An 11570-nucleotide genomic window follows, 5' to 3' on the forward strand; every position below is an offset into this window, starting at 1 on the left:
CATTGGCATATCCCTGTTTGAGCAGAATTTGAGTAGAACTATGGCAATATATTAGAGACGCCGTAAATCAGCTATATTTGGAATGAGTTAATTCATACGATTGTGACCATGTCATTACAGCCAATTTGTACCCTGAATACTCAAACGGTTAGGAATATATGGATATTATCCTTATTTTACAGTAATCTATATACTACTACTAAATATGAGTGTGTATCAATGGCCATGTTAGTTTCCTCATTTTCATGATGTAGAAACATGCACCACACTGTTGGTTTCATCTAACCATACATTAGGGAAGTAAATGTGCATATGGAGAACTCTATATTTGGAAGTAGTGAAATCCTGCAATGCTTACCATGTGTACATACCTATATTCGCCCTTCAGCAATCAATGACTAGAATAATATCGTCACAAAATTTTTGCCCACAGAACACGAGTATATAACAATGCATGTTCTGTTAGTTACCTTGAAGAATTTGTTTGTGAGGACAGAACATGATTACATAACATGCATGACATGGTAGTTTCCTGTGAAGAATCGATTGCGAGATAACATGAGTATAACCATGCATGGCACTTCTATATTTTCAAACCCAGTATACATTTCCCTGTATTTTCCTCCCAGTTCCAACAAGGACATATCAAAGCTGTTTCTTGCATTATCCTACTCATACTCTGAACAATGCTGATCTTACATTAACAATGCCTGTCCTTTTTGATATGATGCAGTGTCCCTACAATTACTGCCCTTTGTAATTACACCTTTGCCAAAAACAGGGAAGCACAACTGGTTCCTCGCTCGATCAGACGACGGCAAAAGACTGATGATCATTCGGACACATGAGCCGGAAAAGTTATATTGCAAAAACCCTATTGTATACAAGCACCGTGTAATACGTGAGTATCCGGACAGTGGCTGTTGCGTCTATGAGCAGGATACCAGCTTGTTGGGGCCTTTAGGATTTTTTAGTTTGAGGCGGGTAAACAGCCTTGGTTCACACTCTCTGTTTCTCGGACTCAGTTATCCGATTAACCAGGAGATCACCGTTGGCAAGGACCTTGATGGCAGAGAGGCTCTGTTTGCTATGGAAAACTGTGTCTACACGGCGAGCCCTAGGAGTTCGGGAGCATACTCCCCTGATTGTCAACGATACAGCCTGCAGCCAAAAGAAGGTGTGAATCACAAAGGCATCCGGATTAACTTTGATCCTTGGATGTCTCAATTATGACAGGCAGTGATGTGGTTCAAGCCTTTAGGTTGATAGGTAATTGGGCTGTTGCATCGAAAGGGTGGAGTACTGGTGTCTCCGGATCACTGGTCGCTGAAGCGGGGCTGCAAATTATGATGGTGTTGGATCATCTCTTCGAATGACTTTGTTGTCTTTGCTGCTGGTTCTGGATGGGTAGTTCTTTCTTTTGTTATGCATATTCCTTGTCATTTGGTCATCCTCGTCTATGTCACTCTTTCTATGTAACAGTTGCTTCTATTTAGAATGTCATTCTTGTCTGGATCACGAGAGTGTGAGCACTGCAGATGGGTATGTTTAGGTGGTGTAGCAAGACTTCTTATGAACTATCATGTCTTGCTGTTTATGTCAGTAGTAGTCACTAGTCAGTGTTTGAATGTTGTATATATTGTTGTTTCGAACTGTTTATTGTCTCGAACTACTGGTGGGCTAAATGAGGGCATCACCATTCTCCAGTGTTCATAGTATATCTCCTTTTTTCAAGTTATATAATTTGAGCTCACTGTCTTTTCGATGATGTACACTTGTTTGGGCCAGTGAGGTGTCGTTGAATATGGGCCGAGTAGTAACGCAATGGCAAACAGGTCAATTATGACTCTCGGGTTGGGCTCTCAAAAGATCCTGAAAAAAAGGCCGGTCTCTCCAAAAAAGAAAGAATAAGGACTCTTAGGCCGACATGTGGGCGCCACCAGTGTTTTCGTGCGCCGAGAGCATATTGGCGCGTGCTCGAAATTCATGCTACCTTTTCATCCCCAGTCTCCCGCCCCACCCCCACCTCTGGAATCTCGATTCCTACTCCAGTTCCCCCAAATCCCCCTCTTGTACTCCCTGTACTCAAGCGCACTATCATGTCGCCGGTCAACGCGGATCTCCGAGTCGGAGATCCTGAGGTCCGTCCTGCCTTCGGTCGCTGCGTGCTGTCGCTCAACAGTGGCATGGCGGCGCTTGACGACCAGTTTGCCGGCAAAGTGCTGATGGTAACCAACAATGATGACCGGCCTCCCGTCTTGCCAGACGACCTTGTCAAAGCTCTTGGCATTGCGCACAGCATCCAAATAAGTGACTTGCTCGTCGAAGTCTGTCTGCCACCGGCTGATTTCTTCGTCAGGTTCCGAACAACTTTCGACTGCAGTTGTGTGTTCGAATCTTCCCGGCGTTTGTTCTGCGATGGCGCGCTGGTGAGCTTTGATCAGTGGCACCCAGGATGGGGCTCGGTGCCCGCTCGGTGCCGTCTGAGCTTGAGTTTTTAACAAAGCTTACCTTCCACGGCATGCGTCGACGTGCTTGGAACAGCGAGTCCATGAACGAGCTTATCAACAACCTTGGAGGTGAGCTCGTAAGTATGTTTGTTCCTCCAGACAGCTGTGCTCTGACGGTTATGGCATGGATGAAGAAGCCGTCCACCATACCAAAGGTGATTGGTGTTGAGATACCGGTGCAGGAACCAGGGTTGTACTATTCGTCGCCACCAAGGCCGCCGCGGACCACGTTAGGGATGTACCTGTATCGAGTGTTCGTGCATGTCGAAGAAGTGGTCAATCCATCAATCGAAGTCCTGCCGCCCCCGCTGGTGCCAGGGTCTATCGACGACATCCATTACCGGAGTCAACGTCAGACTTTCCCCGTGTTGCTTGGAACGATGGATGGCACAAGGCCTACTCCATCGCGCGGCGGAGGCCACTGCTTCTTTGGGAGAAGAGGCAGGGCTGGCTGCCTGGATGTGCTCTAATTTGAGGTAACAACTGAATCTTGTTAGATAGTACTAGTTAAATCCGAGCTATGGGTCTAAAGCACTGATATGCCAGTACATTTGATTGTGACCTGTTCTAGTTTTGTACCTGAACTTTTTTTAGAAAGGGCTCTATGTCAACTTAATGTGCTAGCAGAACTTATTGTGTTGTCTGTCTATTTTCTTTGCACAACATTCAAGATATTTCCCCGTCATTGATAAAGACGATGAACCGTTATGTACGACTTCGTTGGTTTCAACATAGCCCTTCCTGTAGCGATCCACTGCTTCCATCCTGATTGTGCCGCCTGCGTGAAATTTTTGTATGCAAGTTCAGTGTGCTATGATGTTCTATATGATTGTGTCAACTATATAAGTTTTTACTGAGCATCAGCAATGCATATGGCTGAAAGATGTATTTACGAGCATCGACCGATGGGTCTCTCTCTCTCTCTCTCTAACACACACACACACGCACACGCACAAGTGGGACCCGTTGAATTATTTATTTGCTCGTGACAGCTTTTAATTAGGTTCCACTGTAATCTAACTTTTTTCTTAAGTTATTAATTGAGCTCAGTGACTTCAAAAAGTTGTACAGAAGCCTTGTTTGGGCCTTCCCGGGGTCCCTGAATGTGGGCTGAGTAACCATGTTAGGTTGTACTGTACTACACGGGCCTTTTTTCAACATCAGCAATGCAACTGGGCCGACAGTTGTACATAATATCCGGGTCAACTTGTTATCCGCCCCGCTGGGCTGCAAAGTTTCCTAGGAGGTATGCATTAGGCTTAACAAGAAAATGGACTTTAATAAATAATAAATGGGATGTAATTATAATAACTGGGCACTTACTATGCACCAAACACGTAATTAGTTTGAAAAATATATTATTTTTGGAATTTAGAAATTTTAATTTCATTACTTGTTGCGCGCGCAATATTTCGTTGGATTTTAACGTGATACAACTTTATTTTGAAATTATATTTAACCTGACTAGAAATTTCGGATAAAAATATTTCGGATCCCATCAAAATGTGGGAATTCTTTTTGAATTCTGTTTTGAGCGGTTGTTTGAAATTGTTAATCGTTGTCCTACCTAGAAGATGGGCTGTACTTTTAACAAACCCGTAAATGGGCTGTAGTAAATTCCATTAGAATTGAAAAATGGGTTGTACATTCTTACAAATCGCAAATGGGCTATATGTTCTCTGCCAAATCCGAGCTGTGGGCCTACTAAGTTGACGCGTACCAAGGGCTTTGTCAACTTAGTCAATATAAACGATTCTAGCTGCAGTGATCGTACGATGTCCATCCAACGGCCGTAGTGCTTCTTTAACCTCTGGTCTTCTTGCTCCAGCCGCCCAAAGCAACGCCGGTCATGTCGCGTGCTCCTGCCTCCCGTGGTCGACTGTGATGCTACGGAGGCCTCACCGCCCCGTACTACTCCCACCGCTGGCCAGGACATCCCTCTACTCACCCACACCCCCAGTTATTCTGCGGCGATGGCAGTCGAACCAGTGAACCCTCGTACTCCTCTCCGCGCGGGCTACCACTGTTGCGTCTTCCCCAGCTCTGCGTCGTCCCCTTCCTAGGCCTTGCCGTCATCGAGACTACCGCCCTGGTGCTCTCAGAGCGGCATGGTCAACGTGGTCAACGACTGACTTCCATCGGAGGAGTACTGTACGTGGAAAGGCTGACAGCTGGGTCCAGGCGGCCGCAAGGAAGTGCCTCCTTATTACGCGCAATTATTCCTCCACCTGATAGCAGGGACCCACTGGACGGGTCACCTTATTTCGCGAAAAAAACATTTCCCCCCTGATAGCTGGGACCCACCGGACGGGCCAGCGTATTTTGCAAAAAAAATGTTCCCCACGCTGTCAGCTCGGACCCACCGGAAGGTGCCTCCTTATTACGCACAAAAAAATGAATACTCCCCCTGCTAGCTGGGACCCACCATGGTGGGAGGCTGACTTGTGGGCCTACTAAGTTGACTGGGATAGGGGCCCTTATTAAATTTAGTCAATATGAATGATTCTAGCTCAAGTGACCGTACGATGGCCATCCAACGGCCGTAGTGCTTCTTCAACCTCTGGTGTTCTTGCTCCAGCCGCCCAAAGCAGCGCCGGTCGTGCCGCATGCTCCTGCCTCCCGTGGCCGGCTGTGCTGCCGCGGAGGCCTCACCGCCCCCTACTATTCCCACCGCTGGCCAGGCCCTGCGGCGATGGCAGCCTCACACCGCAGCCGAACCAGTGAACCCTCATACTCCTCTCCGCGCGGGCTTCCACTACCGTGTCTTCCCCGGCTCCCCGTCGTCCCCTTCCTAGGCCTCGCCGTCGTCCACCGCCGTGGTGCTCTCGGTGCGGCATGGTCAATGTGGTCAACGACCGACTTCCATCGGAAGAGTACTGTACGTGGAGAGGCTGACAGCTGGGTCCACGGCAGCCACAAGGAAGTGCCTCCTTATTACGCGGAAAATAATTATTCCTCCACCTGACAGCAGGGACCCACCGGACGTGTCAGCAGTATTTCGTGAAAAAACGTTTCCCCCTGACTGCTGGGACCCACAGGACGGGCCACCGTATTTCGTGAAAAAAATGTTCCCCCCGCTGTCAGCTCGGACCCACCGGAAGTGCCTCCTTATTACGCACAAAAAAATGAATACCCCCTGCTAGCCGGGACCAACCTTGGTGGAGGCTGACTTGTGGGCCTACTAAGTTGACTGGGACGGAGGCCTTTGTCAACTTTAGTCAATATATGAACGATTCTAGCTCTAGTGACCGTACGATGTCCATCCAACGGCCATAGAGCTTCTTCAACCTCTGGTCTTCTTGCTCCAGCCGCCCAAAGCAGTGTCGGTCGTGCCGCCTGCTCCTGCCGCCCGTGCCCGGCTGTGATGCCGCGGAGGCCTCACCGCCCCCTACTACTCCCACCGCTGGCCAGGCCATCCCTCTACGCACCCACACCCCCTGTTATTCAGCGGCAACGACAGCCTCACACCGCAGCCGAACGAGTGAACCCTCATACTCCTCTACGCGTGGGCATCCACTACCGCGTCTTCCCCGGCTCTGTGTCGTCCCCTTCCTAGGCCTCACCGTCGTCCACCGCCCTGGTGCTCTCGGTGCGGCGTGGTCAACGTGGTCAAGGAATGGCTTCCATTGGACGTGGACTGTACGTGGAGAGGCTGACAGCTAGGTCCACGACCGCAGCAAGGAAGTGCCTCCTTATTACGCGCAAAATAATTATTCCTCCATCAGACAGCGGGGACCCACCGGACGGGCCACCGTATTTAGCAAAAAAATGTTTCCCCCTGTCTGCTGGGACCCACCAATTACATCTTCGCACACAAGGAAGTGCGTCTGAAAAAAACAATTCGCCCCCCTGACAGCTGGGACCCACCAGCTACATCGTCTCACGCAAGGAAGTGCCTGACAGTCGGGACCCACCTGGTCGAAGCGTACGTAGCGTTGTCATTCTGGTCGCGAACATGTACGCACATATATACTGGTGGATGTAGAGGTGCGCACGTGTCATAGTAGAGGCGCACACGTAGCATGGAGACGTACATACAGCGGCGAGGGTGCAAGAAAGAAAATACAGCCACGTACGTACATACGGGCAGGGTCTCTAACGCCTATCGCGCATACGTACATTGCTGGGTCGGAACGGAGAAACAGCGTCATCGTCGTGTTCATGGGGAGCCAACCGGCTGGGTCGGAACGGAATGCGTGGTCGTGTTCATCGGGAGGGCTTGGACGGAACAGGCGATGGAAACGAGGCCTAGCGTACCGCACAACAGAGGAAACGGCCTTGTGTATGACCGGCCATGTTCGAAACGGGGTCATGTTGATCGGGAGGGGCCTGGTGTACCGCAAAACGGAGGAAACGGACCTCCTACTGTCGAAATGGGGTCCTGTTGATCGGGAGGGGTGTGGCGTACCGCAAAACGGACGAAACAGACTTGTGTTGGAGCGCTACGGTCGAAACGGGGGTCCTGTTGATCGGGAGGGGTGTGGCGTACCGCAAAACGGATGAAACGGACCTCCTACATTCGAAATGGGGGTCCTATTCATCAGGAGGGGTGTGGAGTACCGCAAAACGGACAAAATGGACTTGTGTTGGAGCGCTACGGTCGAAACAGGGGGGGAGGGGTGTGGCGTACCGCAAAACGGGACTCCATGGGATACTGTTCATCTCCATCGTCGACCTCCTCCAGCCTCCATGAGCTACCGTCGACCTCCTCCAGCCTCCACGGGCTCCTGTTCATCTAGCCTCCATCGTGCGCTACTCCACCGGCTACTGTTCAACCACCCCTCCACGGGCACCCCTCCATCGTCTACTGTTCATCCAGCCCTCCACACCACGGGGTCCTATTCAACCACCCCTCCACGGCCACCCCTCCCTCGTCTACTGTTCATCCAGCCCTCCACACCACGGGTTCCTGTTCATCCAGAGGCAACACCACCGCTCACTGTTCATCCAAACCCCCCCGCAACACTCACTGTTCATCCAATCGATTGGCTTCAGTTAGCAGCAGTAGTGAAGGAATCGCTCCATCGGGTTTAGTTAACAGCCATCGATCGATCCCTCGGGTTCAGTAATGCGTAGCCTGCAGTGCAACCGCTCGGATTCAGTTAGAGCCCAATGCCTCGCTCGGGTTCAGTTAGAGCCAATGCCTCGCACACACGCACGTACGTACGAGAGAAACGTGCATCGCTCCGCCCCCGACCTCCCACCGTAACCGGCAACTCCCCAAAATTTTCCTCCCCCTCGCTTCTACCACGGTTTTTTCCGTCATGGACGGCCCAAAGAATGTCATGCAGCTGCGTCTCCGGCCCGCCCAGGACGAAAAGCCCATTTTCTGTCATGATTTTTTGTCATAGAAGTAGGAAGCCACCACATCTATGATGATACCGGGTTTTGTCACAATTATCGTCATAGAAGTGTCATATGTATGACAGGAAAAAAAATTCGTTCGGCCCAAAATGTCACGGATGTGTCTTTTTTTTGTAGTGAGTTGGGTAGCCACTTGATGACGAAGTGGTGTACCGAGGTAAGTGTGTGTTGTTTTCAAAATGGATTGGTTTAAGTTGCGACCGTTATTCCAACCTTACATGCGCAACCACTCTACCCTTGTATGGTAAAGGGCATTATTGATTACCTAGGCCGATACTAGCTTGGAGCTCGCATTACTAGTGACGGGGGAGAGTTGGTGCTCTCTCTCGGGACGGGGTCGTGCCAGGTAGGGCGGCCATGACTGTTTTCACAGGGCACCGGATACACCGTTGTGTCCCCTCTCGGATGTTACGATCTCGAGTGAGTCTCGTATGATGTACATCATGAGGATATGGAACAATGAGTGGACTCCTTGTTAGTGTCGTCTAGGGAAAGATAGTGATCGGGTGCTTACCCCGGGTACTTGAGGTATCGCAGGTCGTGGATGACACGGAAGTTCCCCGGATCTTGTGGGTAAAGTGTGCAACCTCTACAGAGTGTAAAACTATTCGAATTGCCATGTCCACAGTCAAGGAGAGTTGGGTAACCGCTCTTGGGCTACGTTCACTTGTTTACAAATTAGTGTGTGTGTGTGTGGGAAGAACTACCTGGGTCCAATCAAAGGACTTGACATGATTGAGTTGGGTTGGAGCCCACTCCCTTTATGTTGATATGGTTAACCAGTCCATATGGTTACTTGAATTTATACGAGGCATGATTTACCAATTATTGAACATGTCATAGCACAACAAAATTAGCTTTTTGCAAAAATTTACCTATGTCATGCATTGTTGTATCTTGAGCCAAAACATGGGTTGCTTGCGAGTATATTCAAAGTACTCATTGGCTTGCCACTGGTTATTTAATTGGCCAGGCATGGAAGAACATGAGATCAAAGAAGAGTTCTTTGGAGACGAACATGCAAACTAGGACGTTTCCCAGGTAGAATGCCTGTAGGGTTAAGGCAGATGGCATGGTTCTACTTATCGACAAAGATTTCCGCTGCTTAAGTTTATTTGGTATTCAGCCCTTGTGGCTTTATCTATGTAAGACTTGACCATAATGGTCATAATTTGTGTAAGACGGTATGTACAGATGTAAGACTCTTGTTATTCAGCTTCTGTGTGTTCAGTGAGCATTGATCTCTGGGATCACTGTACACGTGCATTTGGTGATCACGACTTATGGTTCGGGGTCCCCACACTTTAACCCACGAAGGGTAACGGTTGCGTGGGTCCACGGAGGGCTCCACCCATGAACGGTCCACGAAGAAGCAACCTTGTCTATCCCACCATGGCCATCGCCCATGAAGGACTTGTGTCACTTGGGTAGATCTTCATGAAGTAGGCGATCTCCTTTCCCTTACAAACTTCTTGGTTCAACTCCACAATCTTGACGGAGGCTCCCAAGTGACACCTAACCAATCTAGGAGACACCACTCTCCAAAAGGTAATAGATGGTGTGTTGAATATGAACTCCTTGCTCTTGTGCTTCAAATGATAGTCTCCCCAACACTCAACTGTCTTTCACAGATTTCGATATGGTGGAAATATGATTTGAGTGGAATGCAACTTGGGGAAGGCTAGAGATAAAGTTTCTTGTGGTTGGATTGGAATGTCTTGGTCTCAACACATGAGTAGGTGGTTCTCTCTCAGAAAATGAGTAGTGGAAGTGTAGGCACATTCTGATGGCTCTCTCTCAAATGGAGAAGGGGGTGGAGGGGTATATATAGCCCCCACACAGAATCTAGCCATTACACACAATTTACCAAACTCGATGGGAATGAATAGTGAAACTCGGTCAGACCGATATGGTTCAAAATGTGAACATTAGAGTTTTCGGTGGGACCGACAGGGTCAACTCGGTGAGACCGATGTGCTATGGTTAGGGCAAAACCTCATCTCGGTGAGACCGATTGCATGAGCTTGATGAGACTGATTTCAGCAATAAGCAAAGAGACTTGGTCAAGCAAACACGGTGGGACCGACTGCATTTCTCGGTGAGACCGAAATAAATGCAATAGGTAACAGAGAATTTGGAGGGCCATATCGGTGAGACCGAGATCCCATCAATGAGACCGAACTGATTAGTGTTTCTGGCAGTGGCTATGTCAAGAGAACTCGGAGGCGCCGAATAAATCAAATTGGTGGGGCCGAGTTTGACTTTAGGTTTAGGACACATGTGGAAAGGAGAAAGTGGTTGAGGGCTTTGGAGCATATCACTAAGCAGTGTGAGCAAGCAATCCATTAAGCAACACCTCATCCCCTTTTAGTAGTATTGGCTTTCCTATGGACTCAATGTGATCTTGGATCACTAAAATGAAAATGCAGAGTCTTGAGCTTTTGCCAATGTTTGTCCTTAGCATCTTGAAGGGGTTCCACATCCTCTTGTCCTGCAACTCCAATGTTGAATTTATCTAAAATATACTAGATGAAAGTATTACTCCAACAAGAGATATGTTGAAATTACCAAAATCACCCAGGGAGCACTTGTGTTCAGTCTCCCCCTTTTTGGTAATTGATGACAACATACATCAAAGCTTTAGATAAATATAAGTAGTATAATAAGTAAAGCTTTGGAAGAACATGCAACATGCATTGGCTCCCCCTACATGTATGCAATCATGTGAAGATAGACTATAAAAGTGTGTGAGTGCATAAGCATGTCAGAGAAAGCAATGAGTTACATGCACCTTGGCTATATGCATCACCAGAAATTATGTGAAGTGCAAAAAATATACCTACATGTTCATGAGTCCTTCTGGCAAACAATATGTACATCAGCAAGAGATCCTCATGCACATGAGTGTGATGCATATTGTAACGCCCCGGATTCGATGCGCCAGTGGTCTGCTAGTTGTTCGCCGTCGTTGCCATGTCATTTGCTTGTGTGTTGCATTTTATCATGTCATCATGTGCATTTCATTTTGCATACGTGTTCGTCTCATGCATCCGAGCATTTTCTCCGTTGTCCGTTTTGCAATCCGGCGCTCCTATGCCCTCCGGCGTTCCCCTTTCGTCTCTCATTGTGAGCGTGTATTTAACTTTCTCGGAATGGACCGAGTCTTGCCAAGTGGCCTTGGTACACCACCGGTAGACCGCCTGTCAAGTTTCGTGCCATTTGGAGGTCGTTTGATAATCCAACGGTTAACCGTTTAACCGTAAAAGCCTCCTTATCTTTGCAGCCCAACCCCCTTCCAAAGTGGCCTAAAACCCATCTAACTCCCCTCCATGCTCTCGGTCGTTCGATCACGATCGCGTGGCTAAAAACCGCACCTCATTTGGACTCTCCTAGCTCCCTCTACCTATAAATATGTGATCCCCTCCGAAAATTCCGCAGTCCAAACCCTAGCCTAGCCTCCCTCTCGCCCACCGGACATGTCCGTGCGCCGCCGGACGTGTCTGCCGCCCTCAGCCACATCACCCGGCCAATCCCAGGGCGACACGTCGCCTCCGCCGCCGCTCCTGGCCAATCGGCCGCCGCCACGTCATCGCCCGCGCCTCCCACCTTGCTCCCCTCCACCGTGCGGCCCGCTGAGCCCGGGCGCGGCCCGCCGTGGGCCGGAGCGGGCCCGACCCCGCGCCTCCCTGCCGCGCC

This window comes from Triticum dicoccoides, chromosome 7B (assembly GCF_002162155.2).
Source record: "Triticum dicoccoides isolate Atlit2015 ecotype Zavitan chromosome 7B, WEW_v2.0, whole genome shotgun sequence".
Classification (NCBI taxonomy): domain Eukaryota; kingdom Viridiplantae; phylum Streptophyta; class Magnoliopsida; order Poales; family Poaceae; genus Triticum; species Triticum dicoccoides.